This window comes from Prionailurus viverrinus, chromosome A1 (genome assembly GCF_022837055.1).
Source record: "Prionailurus viverrinus isolate Anna chromosome A1, UM_Priviv_1.0, whole genome shotgun sequence".
Lineage (NCBI taxonomy): Eukaryota > Metazoa > Chordata > Mammalia > Carnivora > Felidae > Prionailurus > Prionailurus viverrinus.
This window is the reverse complement of record NC_062561.1, coordinates 130123177-130144994: the sequence shown is the minus strand read 5'-3', so window position 1 is coordinate 130144994 and position 21818 is coordinate 130123177. Positions and strand designations below refer to the sequence as shown.

Here is a 21818-nt window from a genome sequence, read left to right as displayed (position 1 = left end):
CCCACTCTACTCCACTTGAGCTGCTAAGATCCATTTCCACTTGCACTTTGTGGTAAGTGTGTCCCATCTGGGAAGAGCATCCTCAAGATCCTAGTTGGTCTCAATTTCTAAGGAATCATACAAGGGAAATAAATGCCAGTCCTTGCTGGTGCAACTAGTTTTAAAAGTACAACCAGTTTTCATTATCTCCTTTCTTTACTACCTATTCTAAAGTCTCCTCACCCTTGGCTAGTATCTCTTATGCTCTTTGTAACTTAACTGGTGGAAGCTATGAAGGCCCAAATTTCTAATCAGCATGTCCTTTTGAGGTTGTGTCTATTGCACTTCTCCATGAAGCACCCCAGTTTGGCAGCACAGTATCAAGACATGTCCCAATTGCTCAATGAATATGAAACATATTCTTCCTCTTTTTCATTAGATAATAGCAGGTATATCCTGATCAGTGTGAATTACTCTTGCAAGGTTGGTGTGTCCTTTCTTTGACTACTGGTCTCTTGGCATGAGGAACTCTAAGTGACCCAGTGGCAGCCTAGTTTGAATCCTAGTTTAACATTTAAATAGGACAACTACTGTGTTCCCTGGTGGAAGCAGTCACCTTCTAGGAATCAGGACATCTACCATAGAACCTAAAGTTGTAAACATAAGAAAAATACATTCCAAAAGTGAGTCATGGTGAGTGATAATAAGATAAAAGGACACAAAATAGAAAGAGTAATTAAGAAACATGGTGGATAGAATGTGAAGCTCCAATATTTATATAATATGAATAAATATAATGTGAGTTCTTTGTAAAAAAAAAAAGTGTAGAATGGAAAACAAGCAAAGTAAAGTATGACTGGTTGAAAGCAGAAAATAATACGGTGGAAATAAAACCAAATGTCTATAATCACAATAAATATAAATGGATTGAACGTAATGTCTAAAAGACAGAGATTCTCAGAATGAAATTAAAATTCAGTTGTATAAAAGACCTAAACATAATGGCACAGAAAGACAAAAAGGTAAGGGATGAGAAAAGATTTATGAAACAAATTCTTATTTTAAAAATACCATTGTGGCTATATTATATCAAACAAATTAATCTTTAAGGACAAACACACTTTTATGGATAAAGAGGGTCATTATTTTAAAAATCACCAGGAATATAGATGGTTCTGAATCTATATACATGCACTTAACAGTATAGATTCCAAGTAGATAAAGAAATTCAGGGGTTGGTGGCAGTCTACCAAAAATGCTACATCTCCTAGGAGTTTTGCATTTTCACAAGGCTTAGTACCTCAAGAAGAAAAAGTCAAATTTAAGAGAGTGCTTTTTGAACCAATTTAACCCTAACTATTCAGAAGCAAGTTTAATTTATAAATGCTCTGAAGCCGATTGGCTCAGTTGGTTAGAGCATGGTGCTGATAAATGCTCTGAAAAGTGATTAAACAGGTCCTTTTAATCTCTTTACGTTTGTTTGCCAAGTATAGCTGTGTTTGTGAGGTTGAACTCTTGCTTAAAATTCTAGGAAGTAAGTTGAGTAAATGAATTGTGGGATTGAGCTGAACTTTCATTTAAAAAAAATCTAAAGCCTGAGCCAATTGTCAAAGATGCATCCATCAAGGTAGATTTTCCAGGTGAGTTTACTATGAAAGTGAAACAATTTTTGAGATATATATATATATATATATATATATATATATATATATATTATATATATATATATGAGCACACACACACATATTCACTGTTTTGTCTTTTTGTTTTGTTTGCTTGGCTGAGAAATTTTTCTTTCCTTTAATTAAAATAAATCTCAGTGGTATGGCTTATATAATCATAGTCTCAGTCAAAAAGTTCCTCCACGTGGAGTAAAATTCTAAGAGAACCACCTACCTCTAATTTCCAATATCTATTTACAAAGTCACACAGTATCTTCTCTCTTACATGCAGGTTCTTCCCCTTTTTTATGTCTCCATGATTTTCTCAACCATCCTTGCTTGACCTTTCTGAAACGAAAGTGAAAAGGAATAAATGAATCAGGGCTTAAATCCGGCAAGATTTTGTAACTGGTAATACTGTGACAGAAACAGGAGGTGGAGAGGGAGGAGAGGGAGGGAGGAGGGAGGGGAAAGAGAATATGGGCATAGACGCTTTTGCAGGGCATGTAGATCTTGGGAAGGGAGGTGATAGATATATTCTTGATGGTCTCACCAAAGGGGAGATTTGGCTGCTAAATTTGACCTTCCTCCCAAGTAATTGATGAGACGTAACATTATCATCAGAATAATGGTAATGAGCTATAGATGCAGACTCTCTGCCTGTGGAGATTACAGACAAAATAGACTTTAAGACAAAACACATTATTCAGGCTAAGAAGACTCATTTCCTAACTTCCTATTAGGAAAGCTTTGGTGGGGTTATTTGATTGTGGTGAGCTCAGTTCTTCTACATCCGAAGAGTAGGAAAATTCAATGGGAACATAAAATGTTCTGATCTAGACTTGGTGGCCATGTCTGAGCCTCAAGTCTCCTTGCCCCTGTCATCTTAATAGGGAAATCTCGCTAATGCCTCAAAATCGGATTGAAAGTTCATTAGGCTCTTTCTTAGTTAGACTTTGGTAGTCCTTCTCTGACTCTTGAGAAGGCCAAATATCTTCCTAGTTGTGGTTTTAGAATAAATTAACATTCACTTCTGCTTTCTTTGTATTCTTTCTTGAGAATTTTCCTTTGAAGAAGATTTTTGTGTTTCTATCTGCAGTAATTTTACTAGACGTTTTACAGTTAAGGCATCTCATTTCTGATCTGTAGTTTGCCTTGTTAAATGGGATTTCAGTTATGCATCTTGAAAAGCTCTGCCTCTGGAATTGTGCTTTATCCTTGTGAATGTTCTCACTGACTTTGGAAGCAATTCCTCAATGTTGTTGGATTTTTTTCTCTGTTTGGCAGCAGCCTTTCTACTGGTGTCTACCTTTTATTGATTTATGGTAATAGATGATCAGCCCCTTCTCTTCTGTCACTTACAGGTTGACCTCCTTAGTTGAGGTTTTTCTAAAACTGGCACACAAGGTATAAGAACAGATAACCTTGTAAATTCAAAGGCTGGTTCCACTGAGTGAAAATCCTGTAATTCCAAAGTGCTGGAACTTGATGCTAATGAAAATTTAAACATACACTTTGTTTGGCTCTTGATGTCTCACACTGAGAACTGTTACCACAAATCTCAGCTTATAAACTTGGTTTGTGATACCTCTCTTTTAGACCAGTAGGCTTTAGATTCTGGTGTACATAAGAATGATGCATCATGCTAATTAGAAATACAGACTTCCAAGCCCTACCCCTAGACATTAATTCAATAGATCTGGGGGCAGAGTCCTAAGATCTATATTTTAATAAGCTGCATGGGTGACTCAATGCAGATCAGACTTCGGTCTTCATGACACAAGGTGAGAAAGAGAAAAGTATTCCCTGACTCCCATATGGATGTTGCTAGAAGCTGTCCTGGCACTGATTGCTAGGCCCTGGTGTTCTCCTAGTGAACAAAAATAATTTCACAGAAAATCAACATCAGACAAGGCCATTCTGTAACCAAGATGTATCAAGACTAAAACAAGATCACTCTGCCATCATATCTAACACAGACAAAACCAAGAATAATGCTCAAACTACAAAATACCAAAGATCCCCCGCCCCCACCACTCCTAGTTAATATGAGTGCCTGATGCTACTTTACCAATTATAGCTTTATCCTCAGTATATTCTGGCCTCCTTACAGATAAAATTTATTGAGATACACAATCATAGAATTACTCCTGCTTCGTCATAGCATCCAAGCCAGAGCAAATCCCTACTTCCTTAAATCCTCCCCCAAATCACCCAAGACAACCCAACATCCTGTCAGTCCTTTCCAGCACCTCCTTGCCGAGATGCCACCATAGGTCCCATAGTGTGCTTTCTCCTTCACTGCAACAAGTACTAAAATCAACTTGTTGTACTACGTGTGTGTTCCTGGTGGCCCTTGGCTGGAGGGCCAAGGCTATTGACAAGGGTCCTAGCTAGACCAACGCTTTCCATTCTTTCTGTGTGCCCATGGAGTGCTGACTACTTATGGCTACTAAGCCACTCAAGGACCTTCCTGACAGCATTCCTGGGCATTTGTGTTCTCTGCTGTGGAAACATATGGGTATTTTCTGTGTCAGTCACGACACACACAGTATGGTGCACACAAAGTGGATGACTGAGGAAAGTTCAATGAACTTACATTGGCATTGTCAAAAACAGAAGATGAAGTACCTGGGCTACCAACAGTGGGCAGCCATTACCAACCTAGTCCTGAAAGAGCAAGAGCAAGAAGTACCAGAGACCAAAACAGTCATAGAAGGGCCCATCCAACAGGAACAATGGCCTTCAGAAGAAGAAGGCATCTACTGCTGGCCAAGGGCCAGCAGGGCAGGAGGTGAGGAGACATCACCCTGACTTTGCTCTTCCTCCTCCCCTCGATCTTCTGCCCACTGTATCTGTAGATAACAATGGAAGCCAAAGGCAAGAAAGCCCATGATACAGTCCATTTGATCATCCTCCAGAGACCACCACAGGTCATAACTGGAGGGGCAAGTGGAGACCAGGCAGCAGACTGAACAAAGAGTCCATTCTCTTTATTCGCCAACCTATACAGGTTATAGATGTGTGATGGTATCAAATATGGTGTAAACCAACAAACCTGAGTACAAAAAACAGAGTTCTTAATCCTATGAAAACTAAATCAAATGCTTTGAAAAGACTGAATGACAACAACAAAAAGAAACAAGTGACTATGCTGATTATGTGCCAGGTACTGTTCCAAGTATTCCATAGGTACTGTATTAGTTCCCTATTGCTGCTGTAACAAATGATTACAAATTTAGTGGCTTAAAAGAACACAGATGTATTCTCTCACTGTTGTGGAATAAGAACAGTAATTCTAAAATGGGTCTTAATGGACTAAAATCCAGGTGTCAGCAGGGCTGCATTCCTCCTGGAGGCTCTAGGGGAGAATCCGTTTTTTGTTTTTTTCTAGCGTCTGGAGGCTGCCCACATTCCTTGGCTCATTCCTCCTTCCATGAGTCATATCACTACAACCTCTGCTTCAATAGACACATCTCCTTCTGTGATTGTGACTCTCCTGCTTCCTTCTTTCCCTTATAAGGTTCCACCTGCATAATTCCTTATGATCTCCCATCTCAAACTACTAACTTAATCAGATCTGCAAAATCTCATTTTCAGGTAAGGTGACATACTCACAAGTTCAGGAATTAGGACATTCATTGCTTACAAACAAGGACATTCTGCTATATAACCACAAGGTAACCATCAAAATCAGAAAATTCACATTGGTACGTTACCACCACCGAATCCTCAGATCCCATTCAAGTTTTGACAGTTGTTCCAATAATGTCCTTTATAGTAGAAGAATCCAGTTTTAAACCATACATTGCAATTAACTGCCATATCTCTTCAGTCGTCTTTAATTTGGAATAAGTCTGTAATATTTTCTTGACTTTCATGACCTTGACAATTTTGAAGATTACAGCCCAGTTCTTTTGTAGAATGTTCCTCATTATGAATTTATCCAATGTTTCCTCATTCTTTTATTCAGGAGTATCATACAAGTGACAAAGTGATGCTGTGTTCCTTTGAATGCATTTTATCAGATATTGTGATTTTTATTTGTCCCACTACTGATGGCATTCACTTGAATCACTTGATTAAGAGGGAATCTGAAAGACTTTTACACTGTAAGGCTGCTCTTTTTGTCCTTTGTAGTTAAGTATTTTATAAGGAGATACTTTGAAACTAGGTAAATACCCTGGCCCTCATCCAACTTTCAATCCATTCATTCCTTCTTTGTCTCCATAAGGACGCATAATTTTATTCATGGGTTATAATCTATTGATATAATTACTTCAATGCCATCAATTCTGCCAATGACATCTCCCTCCCTCAAACTGGCTTGATATATCCCCATCAGTCTTTGAGCACTTCCTTGCTTTTGAAGCACATGATGTTTCGAACTCCTCTTGTACTTTCCCTGACCCAACCCAGGAATCGGCCATTTCTCCAAGGAGTCCTTAAGTCCTTTCAGTGAGGCATGGCATTAGAAACCAAGATCCTAGCACTGGTAGTATACTTACCACTTTTGTTTCCCATAGTGGGCAGAGCTAAGGAATATATGTTACACCTATATTTCTATATCTAATATATTGAAAACCACCAGCCACACTGATATTTCCACTTCCAAACCAACCCCACAAGTTCTTTCTAGTTTTCTACCTTTCTATATTGTATTAAGGGGTGAAGCATTATTTGGCCTACATATATTAAGTCACTTAATCCTCATAACAATCTTGTGATTTAGAAAATATAATTGCCAGCCTGATCATCCAAACACTATACTGTGTATTTCAAATGGTTCAAGAAAAAAGTTCTATATGCTGCACTTGCAACTTTCCTGTAAGCCTGTAATTGTTTCAGATTTTTAAAAAGTTAATGCTAAAAAAAAAAAAACAAAAATAAAAAACACAAACCTCTATAAATCAATAGACTATGAGATACAATAGCGTTCATAGTATTCCCAGCCATCTCAGTGAGATGAAAGCATTAATACATTTTCCAAATTGGGGGAGGAGAAGAGAGAAAGAGAGAAAGGACAGGACAGGATTTTAATCTAAGAAGGGTGGGAGGTGGGAAAGGTGACCCACACTGACTTATCTTAACAACCTAGGCTGGTGGGTCAGAGTTGTAATCTTCGGCGTGTCATTTCATTCATTTACATATGGCCATTTGACAGCCATCCAGGCCTGAGGTCCACTCAAGAGCTGGAGGACCTGATTAGCTAATCAGCCATCTTGGCTGGGACACAACCTATCAATGTGACAGGGCATATTAGCCTAAAAGTGACCACTGGATACATTTCTTAAGGCTTATTCAGCCCCCTCAGTGTGAGAAAAACAGAAACATGTGACAAGTCACTGGAATCTCTTCTCTGGTCCAAGTCTCTTACTTAATAGACAGAGAAACCCAAACACAAAGTGGTTAAGGATTCTGACAAGGTTTCACAACTATGGGGTGGCAGGACTCAGAAAACTCTTGGGTTCCCATCCACATCATTGACGGCCTGCCAAAATTGCCTTGTGTGCTCACTGACTTTGTTGTATGTAGCAACAGACGTTACCAAGTGGCGATGGAAGTTATTCCAGGTGATTAGGGCTAGGAGTTGTTTGGTTAGTTACAAAAGTTTGTCAAAATGGGAAAGCCCTAAAAAATGTTATGTAGATACTTAAAACATTTTATTTGACAGTTTTTCTTTGCAACTTGATCTCCCAATTAGAGTTCCACGTGTTTTTATTGCATATACCTAAGTCAGAATCCATCATATCTGATTTCCACTTTGTGTTTTCTTTAAGGAAGGAGATAGAATGTAAAGACATTTGAGTGCAGAACTATTCTAGATGTTAATTTTTTCCCTTTTGGAGTTGTCTCAACCACATATAATTCAATAGCAATTTTATTAGATGTGTGACTTGGGCAAGTTCCTGAACCTCTTTGTGCCTCAGTTGACTTTCCTGAAAAAGAAGACACTGCAGGATCATTTTGCATTTTCTAGGCCCTGACTCTGGAATTGGCCATTTCTCCAAGGAGTCCTACTGCCTTTTAGTGGAGAATGGTATTAGAAACGATGATCTGGGTTGGGGGGGGGCGGGGAAGAAACGATTATCTGGGCAGTAAGTGTGCTCATCACTATTGGATTGTTGCTGTTGCCAGGTGATCACAGGAGACAGAGCTAATGACTATATATATATATTTCTGTATCTCTTTATATATACTGAAAACCATGCATCACACTGATAGGTCCAGTTCCAAACCAAGACCACAAAGTTTGTTCTAATTTTCTCCCTTTCCATGTTTATAACTCTCTTCTCCAACAAAGAATAATTTGGCTCTCATTACCCTTAATATACTTATACTTACCTGATCAATACTCCCGTATATAACCAAGCAGAATTTCTTTCCATTACCTTCCTCTCCTCAGGTGGACTCTGTCACATACCTAGTCCACTCTCTGCACAGACAGCCTGCAACCCTAACACTGGGCCAGTTCCCTGCATGAGCACACGTTACCTTGCTCAGGCTCCGATACCCTATGCCAAGCTAGTCTTCTACTCTCTACCAGCCTTAGTCCACTCAGGCTCTGCCACCCACTCTGGACTACTGTGGCTTCCCTCCTTCTTTTGGAGTAGATGCCAACTTTGCTCTGTATCGACTGAGTTTAGGACTGAATTATTCAGGGGGCGCCTGCATGGCTCAGTTGGGTAAGCACCCAACCTTGATTTCCGCTCAGGTCATGATCTCACAGTTCATGAGATCTAGCCCCTCATCAGGCTCTGTGCTGACAGTGCAGAGCTTGCTTGGGATTCTCTCTTTCCCTCTCTCTCTGTCCCTTCCCACCTTGTTCTTGCTCTCTCTCTCTCTCTCTCTCTCTCTTTCAAAATAAGTAAACATTAAAAAAAAAAGACTGATTTGTTTAGAAATAATAGGGGAAGAGGCAGAGGAAGAGCCCCTTTTTTGTTTTTAATACCTTCTGTAACACAGTGAAGACTGTCAATAGGGTAAAGAAACAGAAGGCACTTTTTGAATTCAACAAGACAGTTTGGAGCTTCACATCTTGACCTGTAGTGTGTAGGGAAATTTATTCCCAGATTTATTTATCCCCCAAAGTGTGTTGTCACCAAAAGATACTGATTGCTTCTTTGCTGACAGGGCTATTAGCATTCAAATATTTGATTGCTGTTATTATCAAGATCATTTATTGATATTTTTTCCTTTTTCACACTTCATTCTTTCATCAACAGAGAGGCATTACCTGCTCCATGTCATGGCACTTAGTTCCTTACGTATTTCTGATAGACACTTGAAAGCCTGGTATACATTGATGGATACAATTAGTGCAGCCTTAGGAGTCAGACTTGTGTCCAAATCACTCTAATTTACTGATAGTTTGAATTTTATAACAAGATACATACATCTTTAAAATAAGGTGTATATATGCACACACACACACACACATATACTCATTCACTCATTCACATCTGCCACATGGCAAAGCATTCTCTAAATGCCCATTCCTATCATGCGTACCTTCTTGACAAAGCCTCATGTTTGTGCATGTGTCTGTCTGTCTCTTTGTTCATTGGGTTTCCCTTGAGACCTGAGACCATGAGAAGAACTTCAGGCATGTAAAAACTGATCAGTAACAACAGTTCTGAAAACCAGAAGACTGAACTAATGTCTCAGTGAACTTTAAATAAATGCATCCCCTGTTTTTCTCAGAAGTTTTGGACTCACAATGGTATTATCCCAATGGCATTCTCATCATAGCCAATGTGCTATCCTAGGAGAGGGAAGGGAGAAGCGGCATTCTGTAAATCTGCTTCGTTCTGTGCTCAATTTACCACAAATATATCCTGCCACCTACTCACGTCCTTCCAGGTCCAGGCTCACATGCCTCATTCTCGCTCAACCACTCATTGTTGAGCTGTGTGAATGCCCTGTTCCCTTCATGTTTCAAAGGCCATTCTGAGGGAAAGAGAACTGGAAAACCTGTAAAAAAAGATTTATTGGTCCAGTCTGCCCCAGTTAGCTGGGAAAAAAAATCTCTATTTGTTGCTATATAAAAATATTCTGTGGTATCTTGCATTACGCTGTTGTCTTTGGTCCACTTCAGTTGAAACCATGCTTTTTCCTCAGCTATTTTATTGTAATTTTATAGTGTAAAATTCTTCCTCTGATTTCACTGAAGTCTTGGGCAGAGTAAAGTATAGTCTCTCTTTCCTGTGATGAGATGGAAATTGTTATCCTTGCCCCCATGACACCAGAGTAAAATGGGAAAGTGCACGCGTGTAATCATCAGAGTACAGCCCATATAAGAGAGGTACAGAATTGTTTCCTTTTTAGAGGGTTTAATTAAAATCATTACTTAAAAATAAGCGTTATGACAACATCATGATTGGGCCATTTTCAAACCATAAAACACCTATGAGAATTCAGAGTTCCATGAGAAAAGTGTCTCTTCCTAGTTCATACATGTAGGTTTGCAGGATTCAAAAGTGTAAAGAAATCTGTTAATCTTCTGGTATTGGCTGCACTGATTGTTTTACGGTTGTCTAAAAATGAGAGGCATACCGAAATAATTTAGTATTTTGTAATATTTTAGAGGGTCATTATAAGACATTCTCTTTTACTCAGTAAGGATTAAATAACCAAGTCTATGTTTTTTATTGCTGATTTCTACGATTAAAGCAAGTACATATAAACTGAGCTGATTGCAATATAAAGAATTATTCTCTTGGGTCCTACTTGTATTCATTCTCTTTCTACATTTTAAAAACCCATTCATCAATTACTCTGCAGTAGCACCAGGACTTAGCATGCGCATATTATCTTCTATTCCATTGCAGTCTTCCAAAATCACGCGTGTGCATGTGGGTATGTATACACCACCCACACTCACAAACACATATACACACATGCAGGCACTCATAATGGCATCCAAACATATTTACCCGTAATTACATTCTAGGCACTTTATCGAACAGATATTTTTGCATTCATTTGTGGAAGCTGAAAAGAATCCATGCTAATGTTTGGAGTCTTAAAGCAAACTGTAATCTTATAAACAGTGAGGTGAACCTCAGAGGCAGTAGTCTTTTGATATGCAGCATAAGTGAAATGCTGCATAATATAAAATGATGGCGCTATTAATCCTACGGCACTGGTGGTGCCCAGCCCCCCCCCCCTCGCTATTGATACCAACGCCATTGTCTCTGGCTTTAAACTTCATCAGTATGCAAACGGAGTGTCACTATGATGGGTGGTAACTTGGTTGGATGCACTTTCTACATTTCTGGCAAATGAGTATAATTATTTTCAGAGCTGCGGGCAACTCATGCATGTTTTATCCTCCATCTGGACCAGCACGGTACACAATAGTGATAAAAGATGATTTTCCCCCTTGGATGTTCACAGGCCATCATCGACACAGTCCTGATGAAATGGCCATGTATCCCCTAGCAGTTCTATATCTGCCACAGCTTGACAACAAAATTATTTCCCCATAGTACTAAAACACTTCAAATATTCAAGCCCTCTGTGCATATATTTGTGTTTTGAAGCATTCAGCGTTAACATAATGTGGTAATTTATAAACTGACAAATTAACTATGCAGAAATCACAGAGAGGCCTTATGAGGTCTGCAAAGCAGCAGAAAAGAAAGCAGAAGCTTTTTGCGCTCTGTAATAATAATAATCCTATCAACTGTCGCAGATCGCCCGGCCTCCCATTGTTAGAGCCGCTCACTCTACAGCTTGCTTACTGTAGGTGATTCTGCCTGAGACGCCTCTCCTCCAACCTCGCCAGCCAGAAGGCTGGGCTGGGCCTGGATGTGCCATCCTTCCCTGGGTCTGGGGCTCATGGGGAAAGGGCACCAATAAAAAAAAAAAAATTCAAGTTGCCCATTACTGATCACTTGGAGCCAGAAATGGTTGTGTGGGATGGAATTTGGGGAGGGTGAGATTTGCCTTCCAGACAGGAAGGGAATTTAGGGCTGGCAGAATCAATAACAGCAAAAAACTGAGATTATGCACGGGAGAGGGCTGTCAGCCTTCTTTGTTTCGTGCTTATAAAATCATTTTAATGATTAAAATCCATCATCTTGCTAGCCCGCTTAGCAAGCACTGGCGATCCTCACAAACCTACTATTGATCCTCAGACAGACAGCTGAATGGAGGCAGCATTCATCAAAGGACGCAAAAGAGCGCATTTTCACTTTTATTGTATTAGCTCAATTCTCTTTCAGAGGAATTAAAGACTAATTTTGCTAGACCAAGGGGAAAGTCTGTGGATCTTCTGCTGCCCCCATCTGTTTAACGTGTAGATTCTTAGAAGGCAGAATTAATTTTTTAGAGGCAAGAAAGTATTTACAAATTCTTTGTAAAAACACAGAACATTCCTTCATGATATGCCAAACCAGCCTCTCCTTCCTTCCTTCCCCACTACACCCTGCTTTCCACCCCACCTCCCCCAGTCACTGCACACACACACACACACACACACACACACACCATCCTTTAAATGGTATGTACCATGCTACGAGGCCTACCAAACATCAGACACTCTTTATCAGCAGTTGTGCCAGGGTCTCCATGGCAACAGTATAATAGATTTGCCCTTATTCAATCCCAGAGGCCACATTGAAGCGCAATGCAAAATTTGCTGGGGCCTGAATTCCTTTCAAGCCATGGCTCATGTGTCAGGAAACAAGTCAATGCACAGACAGCACTGCACATAAAGATGGAAAGGAACCTTTTCTCTCCACTGCTGTTTGCTCACAGTGACATTCAGAAGCTCAGGCCCTTCTAGATCTCATTTCTGTCTTGTTTTCTAGTTATTAATTCACTTCTTTGGGTGGAGAAGAGAGTGGGGGGAGGGGAGCATCATGCTTTGCAATAATAAACCACCAATGAAAGTGCAAAGCAAGCTGCATAAAGACGAAGCTTGCAACCCAGCCTCCAAGGTTATATAGGATTCAATATGGCTGAAGCCCACCACAGCTGCAGACTAAATTCAGGGGCTTGAGGCACCCCGGTGCCGAACAGGGCTGAACAGCCCAGACAACCTCCTCCACCCACGCTGCAGTGGTATTTTGTGATACTCAAGCAACCTTCCCCAGGGAAGGAGAGGCAGGAGAATGGACACATGCCCTTGTCCCAAAGCCAATCTCGGCAGGCAGGAAGAATTCCCGGGAGCTCACACCTGAAGTACACTGTGGCTAAAACAAGCACAGCTTAAAAGTTAAACAATCATTTGTTTCAGGTTTATTTTAATCATTAGCTTTGGGACTTACAAGATGATTACTTTGTGGGTTAATTATTTTCTGTGCTTGGCTTTCCAAACCTAATTGCTCAACTCCATTATTGTACATAGCGATCCATAGCTGGCTCCTAAAATTACCTGTCCAAATATTTTCCCTTTTGATTATCACAGAGAATTTGCTATTTTTCTCCCTGACTTGGAACTTTGCAGAAGTGACTTGCTAAACCAAGATACTGGTTTGATTTTGAACATGGAACTAGAGATTATCATGGGCTTGTGAAAGAACGCAATGGGTGATAGAATTTGAAAGAAGACTCTTAAGGGGCTTTGCCCAGACGAGACCTGATTAACTTCAGGGCAGTGGTTCTCACACTTTAACGTGCATAAAAAGCACCCGGAATATTGCTGAAACAATTTCTTGAACCCCATTGCCAGACATGACTCAGCAGGTCAGGGGCAGAGCCCAGGAGTGAGCTTTCCTAGAGAAGTCACAGATGATACCAGTGCTGCTGGTCCAAGGACTGTGCTTCAGAAGCCATAGCTCTTGGCCAATCTCCATGAGTAAAAGTTCCTCAACCTCAGGCTTAAAGTTTATTTTGACTGTTTACTGTAACTTTGACTTCAATTCTCTTCTTGAAGGGCATTACTTGTCATCCTAATATGATTACCCCCTTTTCCAGAGCATCAGACACGCAGTTGCACCCAGTACATGGGACACAGCGAGAATGGAAGCCATGGGGAAGAAAAAAGCATCAAGAGATCAGGATCCAGTCTCAGGATTAACACAATGCCTGCCACGCATTAGGGCTTGAACAGTATGTTTCTGAATGAGTGAGTAAATATGATGGAATTTCAAGGCTTCCATACTTCAGGAAAGGGATTTTAGGTCAAGAATCTGGTGCTCTGTGTTTTATTTATGTTGAAATAAAGTCAAATATCATACATCTGTTTTTAAAAGTGGCGTATGAATTTTTGTGGGGGAGATTAAATAGTACTTTAAATTCTTCTAGGAAGCTGGGGCCATAGGATGAATCACTGTAGAAAGCAAAATCCTTTTATAATTAAAAACATTACTCTCTAACTTATCTAGTTGTATAAGTTTGGTTTTTCTTCAAGTGGGAAACACTGTATTTTTACCTTAAGGATCACCAACTTCACTTTTTACTGAACAAAATAAAAGGGTATATTTCTGCCTGGTGTTTTCAACTTGGAATCATTGTTTCTTTCTTTTCATGTCCTGTTCCTGCTGATTTGACTCTAAAATCTGGCTAATTTTAATGAATAATCAGTTTCAACAACAACAAAACATTGAGCCAATAATATATGACACTGACTTAAGATGGTCCTGCTCAGTTTGACCAGAGTTTGGTTCCCCCTGCTAAGTGAGCTCTGTTCTAGAAAATGACACCTGGGCAGGAGGAGGGAGGAAGAGGGGAAGTAGACTATGAATTACAGTGACCTGCTTTGTGAATTACCTCATCTATGGCGAATTCATAAGACAGTGGCAGTGTTTTTCACCCTACCTTACAGTGTCTTCAGTTCTGAGTGTTTTCTTCCCAGAACAAGGCCAAGGGCACTGAAGTGAGCAGCCTCTCAGTCAGGGAGCCTACAGGGCCCTTCCAGCAAGGGAGGTACAGTGGATACAAGAGCAGATTTCTCTCCCTCACCCTGCACCTTGCTTCAGTCCTTGCGTAGTATCATCCCTCATGGACTGGTGAGAAAGAACAGTCTCTTAACATAAATCCAAATATGCAGAATCGTAGAATTATTAAACTAGACCTTCGAGAGAGTGGGTCTCGATGCTTCCTTTTTCCAGAGAAGGGAGATCTCAAGATTGTGCAACTAGTCAGTGGCAGAGATGGGGCGTGAGCCCAGTGTCTACACTCTGACAGAAGGCTGAGGACACCTACTCCATGCTGTTCCAGTCTGCTTTGCCCTCCCTGGAAGGGCAGCCCATCACACTGCTTGGAAACAGACGTCCCCTCCCACACTCACCCCCTGTCACAGGCTACCTAGAGGGGAGCATGAATGCGGACTGCTATCAACAACTTTCAATTCAGCAAATATTTATTAAGCACCTGCTGTGTGCCTGGTGCTGCCCTGAGCTCTGACAACACCAGAATGAAAGAACACAGCATTTTATTACAAGGTGGTTACAACCAGGTAAGTCTGTGTTTCATCACTTTACAATAGCCGTCCCCACTGTAATGCTCTGCAAACTTTGGTGTGTGCCCCAGTACGTCTGGAGCCACAGGCCAAACTGGTTGTTACCTCCTGACATTTCCATTTTCCTTGATTATAATTACACATTTCCTTGATTTTATGACATAGATTTTTTCGAATTCACGCTTTAAGCCTTGGAAATCTGGAAGGACGCTTCTGACACTCTAAGTATGTGTTCCGTGGGTGTTGTCCTCTTTCTTTTTTTCCCCTCAGGTATGGATTGAGTTTCATCTTAGAATGATACCTTAGAATTGAGGAAAGAAAGGAATTTAAATGGTCATTTTGAACGTTCGCTATTTTAGGCTACCTCACAATATATCAGGTTTTGAAAGATACACAAATACAAGACTTCAGCCCAGTCTCTTCTTCGTGGAGGGCGCTTTCAGGCTCTCCCCGCGAGTGTGGACTTTGAGCTCCTCTACCACGGGGGCGGGGGGGAGGGCACTTTAGGGGAAGCTGAGAAGCGCTGGTTTAGAGGAGGCAGTGTTTGTAAGGGCCAAAGTGAGGGTGGGAAAACATCTGCAGGACAAACACGATGCCGAGCATTCCAACCAGACCCTGGACCCGAAAGCAATGAGACAAACACTTCCAGATGAACTCATCCGTTTTCATGTTATAAACATTCCTCCCCCCAAGGAGAGCTGGTCTATCGCTTCCCACTATATTGTTGTTTTTCTACCTTTGCCCCTCGCCTCACTTCTTTGTGACCAGCACAGACTTTGGACCCTGCCCCTTCTCACTGTCCTGCTCGGCCACCTGTCCAGCCCTGTGTTCGGCAGTAATGACCAGCAGACCGTGCCTTTCTTGCCAAGTGGAGCCGACGCTCTGTGGACCATTGTCTGTGGGGCCACACTGCTGTCCCCATCGCTGCCCCTATAGGACACTCATCAACAGCTGTGAGAGGCTTCCCATCCTGGCCCATAGAAAAGGAAGGCCTGGAAAGGCTTCTTAGAGCATCAGTTCAGAGGTCCCGCAACCAGCCAAACAATACACGATTATTCAACGGCTCCAATTCATTTTCCTCTGCTCCTCCCCCACCGTTACCCTTGAGAGAAAACTAATTTGCAGAAAAATAGCCCCTGCCAGCTAACTTCTCCTCCTAAATGTATGATGACCCCGAACTCTGGTCTCTGTGGGTACTTGTTCTCACAGTAAATGCACAGAGTTCTGAAAAGCCGTCTTCTCCTTTAAAAACCTCCCTCCCCCATCTGAGTCAGGGAGATGCTTTCTTTTCCTTTTATTCTTTGCTTCTCTTTTTAACATGTGTGCTGAAATTGGCACTTTCTCTTTTCAGTTCACTCCCTTCCTAGGATTAATGCAGGCAGCAATGGAGAAATGTGCACAATTTTTCCAGTCTCTGCACTAGGCGAACCCACGGGTGATGGATTAAATGTAACAGGCTCTACCTTACATATCACTATTTAAGTGAAGTTCTGTGCGACCGGTGATGCATGGTGTCATCCAGGGTGCCCTACACAAGCGGGGGACTGCGGCTGCCTCCACTGTTGTCTGAGTAAATAATGGGGCTAATGGCATTTGGTGCAAATGAGACTCCTATAGAACTCATAGTGCTTGTTGATCTCCTTCGTATTTTTCTTTGTCAAGAGCCTGCTTCAGCAGTGTGGCCTGCCTTGGCTATCTGGGGGAGGAGGGAAGGTCTCGGGGAGTTCAGGATTTTGTAACTAATATTGAACACCAGCAAGAATGGATGCCAAGGTCGGGTTAAGAATAAAGAAAATTGATTTGGAGGTCAGGGTCACGATGTGAAAGGCCCTGAATGCTGCCAAAATATTTTCATTATCGCCGTTTTTGTTATGGAAAAGACCAGGCCTGTGTTAGGAGGCGAAGAGGTGGGAGGTGAGGATGGAGAGAGGGAGCCTGAGAGATACTAGGAGAATCAGAGCTCTAGGATTTACAGGCTGTGGGTCCCCAAGTCTAATTTAACTGGTGCTTGCCTCCCTTGTAGAAGTGCGTGGATGGACAAACACTGATAATGACACTTTTGCCCCACAGAACAGGGCAGTTCTGGACTCTCTCAGTCCCTCTCTCTCTCTCTCTCTCTCTCTCTCTCTCTCTCTCTCCTGCGGCAGAGAAGCTGGAGACAAATTCTTGCTGTTGTATTTGCAGGGGTAAGCTATTTCATGCATCACTGTGATTCTACTTTTCGCCCATGCCTCCAACATACCTGCACCACAGGGCTGTATATTTTAACAAAACCCTGTTATTATTGGAGCTCTGACCCGATTTTGTTTCTATATTCTGAAGTAGAAAAGACTCCAGTGGCATGAAATTAGCAACACATTCTGCTAGTGTGTTAATTGTGTGAGAGTTTTTGGCAGGAGAATCTCTTAGCGCTACATCGAATTTATTTTTTATTTAAATTTGGTAGTGATTTCATATTGTGTTTAAAGAGAGGTACCACGGCTTAAAACACTTGGGATTTACTGTATGTTCAGAAAGAGAAAAAAATCTGCCTAATGCAGTGGTGCAGAAGGAATTATGTAATTTTTTCACTTAGCAGGGAAGCTGCTAGCATTGATTTCTAACTCGTTATGAGAAACTGGCATTCCCAGGCAGTGGTTTGGGTAGTCCTTGGACCCCACTACAGTATCCAAATGCAGTTGTGTATCTGGCCAGTAGCAGATTACCTACTTTGATAAAAGCAAAAACGCATGAAAAAGAGAAAGTCAAAATCTCCCAGGACAGAGTGGCTGTTTGCCTCTAACAGATACCCCTTCCAAATCCCCCCCAAAACCAAAGGGACATTGCATGACCACGGCTGTCCTCATAAACATGTAGCCGGGCGAGCAAATCCCAGAGAGGGGAAGCGTGGGCAGACAAGCCAACAGATGTGTCCCACTGAAGATGGACTCCTGCTCTTCGGGGCAGAAGGCAGCTCTGAAAGAGGAAAAAAGCAACTAATGATTACTAAATACTTACTGTCTACCGGCTACTGTATTGGCTGACTTGTCATCTCATTACCCTGGCCATAAACCAGATACGTGATTCTCTGCTCCTGGTTTCTTGCCCACCTCCTCTCCCCACACTTCCCTCCTTGCTTATCACCCACCACGCCACTGTTGTCTGAGAGGCTCTGAGCTGCCCCGGCTAGCTATGGGTTCCTCCCTGTCCTTCATTCACTGTGTGGCTCAGTCTAGCAGTTCAAACCAGGATAGGCAAGGGCGCTTCTCCCTGGTACTATTCTGTAACAAGTCCTTCTCCAGAATAACAAGCATGGCTTGAATTTGATTTGTGGGGTAGAGCAGAAAGACATAGAACAGGACTCCAATCCCAGCTCTTCCTCTTGGCGCCCTTGGGAAGATGACCTACTCCGTGGGCCTGGGTTTCTGCATCTGTGAGAGACAGCCACACTTTGGGCCAAGATTAAACAAGGTGATGGATGTAAAGCTCTCGGCTCTGGGGCTGGTCCATGGAGTCTTTGGGTCCTTTTCCTTCCTGACCCCACAGTCATGGCAGTCACATGTATTGAACCTACATTAGAAGCCAGGCACCATGCTAAGGTAGGCATCAACAGAGATATCCCCAGAGGTACCATGGAGTATGTACCACCCCTCATTTAATCGTCACATAACCCGGAAGAGGCTGTATGCCATTCTTCTCGAAACCATACCTTGAAGACCAGAGCCAGGATTTCACCTGATTTGTCTGATTCCAAAGACTCATAACTCAGTGGTTCTCACCCCTGGCAATCTGGAGAGCCTATAAAACACTGACACACAGACGTCCTACCCCAGACCAACCTTTAAAAGTTACACAAGGAATCTAATCTGATGGTCAGTGAGCAGTGAAACCACTGTCTTCTTATGTTCCACCACCTATCTGACCTACCACTGGCCATGCCCACAAGCTAAGACTTCTTGAGTAAGAGAGGAATTTTAAATGCTGTCTGCTACCTAATAATTAGACTAATATTTACCACTTCCAAAGGGTCTACTATAGCATGAGCACTTTAGGTTATCTTTGGTCCTCAGAGCAACCATGCAGGAATGAAATGTCTTCAATTTTCCTGGTTCACAGAACTTATGTAGTAAGTAAGTTCATACCTGGCACAAACAAGCCCTCAATAAATAGAACTGTTAACACCAGCATCATCACTATCACCATCATCACCATTACAATCATCATCATCATCATCATCATCTCTTGAATCCTCACAGCAGCCTCCAGACCTGTCCACTCTGTCCCCTAAACATCCTGGGAATCTGTCTGCATCTCACCACCCTACCAACCATCTTTCCACTGCCCATCATCTTTCACCTGGAAAGCTACAGCAGGTTCAAATAGCTACTTGCATCCAAGCTCGTCCTCCTCCAATCCATTTTCTACAAAACATCAGGGTGATCTTTTTAAAAGACAAATATTTAACCTTTCCTGGCTGTAAAATGGTGATAACTGTCAGGCCACTGTGTAAGGATTGGTAGACTGAGCCCTTTATAAAAGTGCCCAGAGGAGGGGAAGCTGAGTGCTGAATCTTCTCCCTGTTCTCCTTGCCAACCCCCTCCCCGCCAACTGGAAACTGCATTGGCCCTGATACCAGGGTGCTTTTTGTGATTCATGCGCCCAGAGGTATGTGTGACAGACAGAATGGTTCGGCTTAGGGAGAGGGGCATGTGATTTTCTAATGCACACCAAGGTTTTGTAGTAACAGCCACTGCCCTCAAGTTGAACCTACTTCACTGAGTTATTATGCTAGACAAATGTGAAAATTTAAATAAAATGGAGGTTCCCTACGGGAGTTGAAATTTGAACCCTGGCTGTCACTCTAAAGCTACTATCCTAACCTCTGTTGTTCCCTGGAATACAGAGAAGGGATGCTCTCACAGGGAGTCTACACATAGAAAATTCTTTGGGTGGCAGGCTTTTTGGGAGAAGCTTCACAGAGGTGGGAGGTGCAGTCTCTCCTATTAAGGCCAAAAGTAGGTCAACCAGAGCCAACCACCTTGTTCTCCTTGCCCATCTCACTTAGTTAAGTCTTCACTTCCTTTGACCTTCAAAAAAAAGTTGTAAAACTTTGGATGAAAACATTTTTCTTAGGAGAAGGGAATTTAGGGGACAAGAGAAGTGGTTATGCTTGGCATCTGACCTCTGTTTCAAGTAGACTCATTCCAGGCTACCTACTTGATAGGTGAGGTGTAGAGATAAAGAAAATGAGATTTTTATGCGATAATCTGTCACTATTCTTCCTTATCAGATCATTGCCTTTGCTGGACCTTGGATTAAATTCTTGGCACAGCATTTTGGAACCAGAACATCCCTTAAAAATAATCTACTCCAATGGTTGGCACCCAAGAGCCCCTTAAGAACGGGGGTCTTCACATGACCTTTCAATATTTCCGAGCTTATATGTGTGGTAAGTTAACACGGACTCACTAAAACATTTTATTTCTTTGCCTTTGGCTAGAACTTTAGTAACTTAATATTTAAAACTGTGGACATCTCATGCTAAGTTCTGGCTAGCAGCTATGACTTCCATTGATAAAAATGAAAATGAAATCACTCTGATCCAAAATCCTACTTGGAGTTCATGGTAGAGTCCTGCTTCCCAGACCAGGGTTTAGTTCCACCATACCAAACTGACATTTTCTTGACATTTAGGTCAGTGATGAATTTTTGTTTGATAATTAGTTTCAAATCACGCAGTTTGAATTTTAATACAATACTTTTTTGTCAAATTTCATTTTAAAGGAAATTTAAGCTACTGTAAATTGAAAACCAGATCATTTACCATCAATAGAAATAAATACTGCAGAAACAAAGCACTGTGACTGAATTCCAGCTAACTAGAGTTGCTTACCAGGGCTCTTAACATGATGTCTACTCACTCATTATCAAGGAGGGGGTGGGAAAGATGAGGCAATATTGGAGCAGTTAAGGAAAAAGTGGCTCTAACTGTGGCTTTCTCTAGACTTCTTCAGAATACACAAACAGAATTAAAAAGGGAATATTTTTCTCACAAAAACTATTTCATGTTCCAGAGTGCCTGAGTGGCTCAATCAGTAAAGCATATGATTTTGGCTTAGGTCATGATCTCACAGTTTGTGAGTTCGAGCCCCATGTTGGGCTCTGCAGTGACAGCACGTGCTTTGGATTCTCTCTCCCTCTCTTTCTGCCCCTCCCTGCTTACACACACACTCGTTCTCTTTCAAAAATAAATAAACATTAAAAAAAACCTATTTTATGTTCCTATTGTTTTCACTCTATGGGAGAAATACCATATTAAAGAGGTAAAAGAAATCAGAAATGGAGCCCCTGCCCCCATCCACTGTCTTCCCCTTTCCAGTATGATCAGATTCACCCCTTTTTTCTCTCGAATGAACCATCTCTATATTTTCTGCTCCAGGGCTCATTTGCTCCCCTCTTCCAGGGTCCTATGTCTACTCTTCTAGGTCTCAAACCCATGGAGTTCCCAGCTGGCTGGTGAGGGGGCTATGTGTTTTGGAGACAGAAAAAGAGAGAGTGGTAGAGGCAGAGAACTGCTGGTAGTGGTGGATAGAGCCACTGTTCTTAACCATATTTGATATTCCTGCTCAATATTCCAGGCTTGTTTAGTTTGCGTCCACATTTCCATTGTGCCACATAAGCACAACTGAGCCTCAGTGCTAACTCTGACACCCTGATGAATCCCTTCTGCCCCTTTCTCCCTTTGGCCCCCTTCCCTGTGACCCTGCTCTTCCATAGCAAACAGGATG

General features: G+C 41.8%; 1 long non-coding RNA gene across 2 annotated transcripts in view; it reads right to left on the bottom strand.

The window, feature by feature from the left end:
- LOC125176853 (uncharacterized) overlaps positions 1-21818 on the bottom strand; it is a 236674-nt gene that overhangs the window by 104166 nt on the left and 110690 nt on the right. The window contains exon 3 of one of the 2 annotated variants that reach the window (XR_007156415.1): positions 1876-1988. The exons of the other annotated variant lie outside the window; for it this stretch is intronic. This is a non-coding gene — a long non-coding RNA (uncharacterized LOC125176853). The remainder of the gene's footprint in view (positions 1-1875; positions 1989-21818) is intronic. 2 annotated transcript variants of the gene reach the window in all.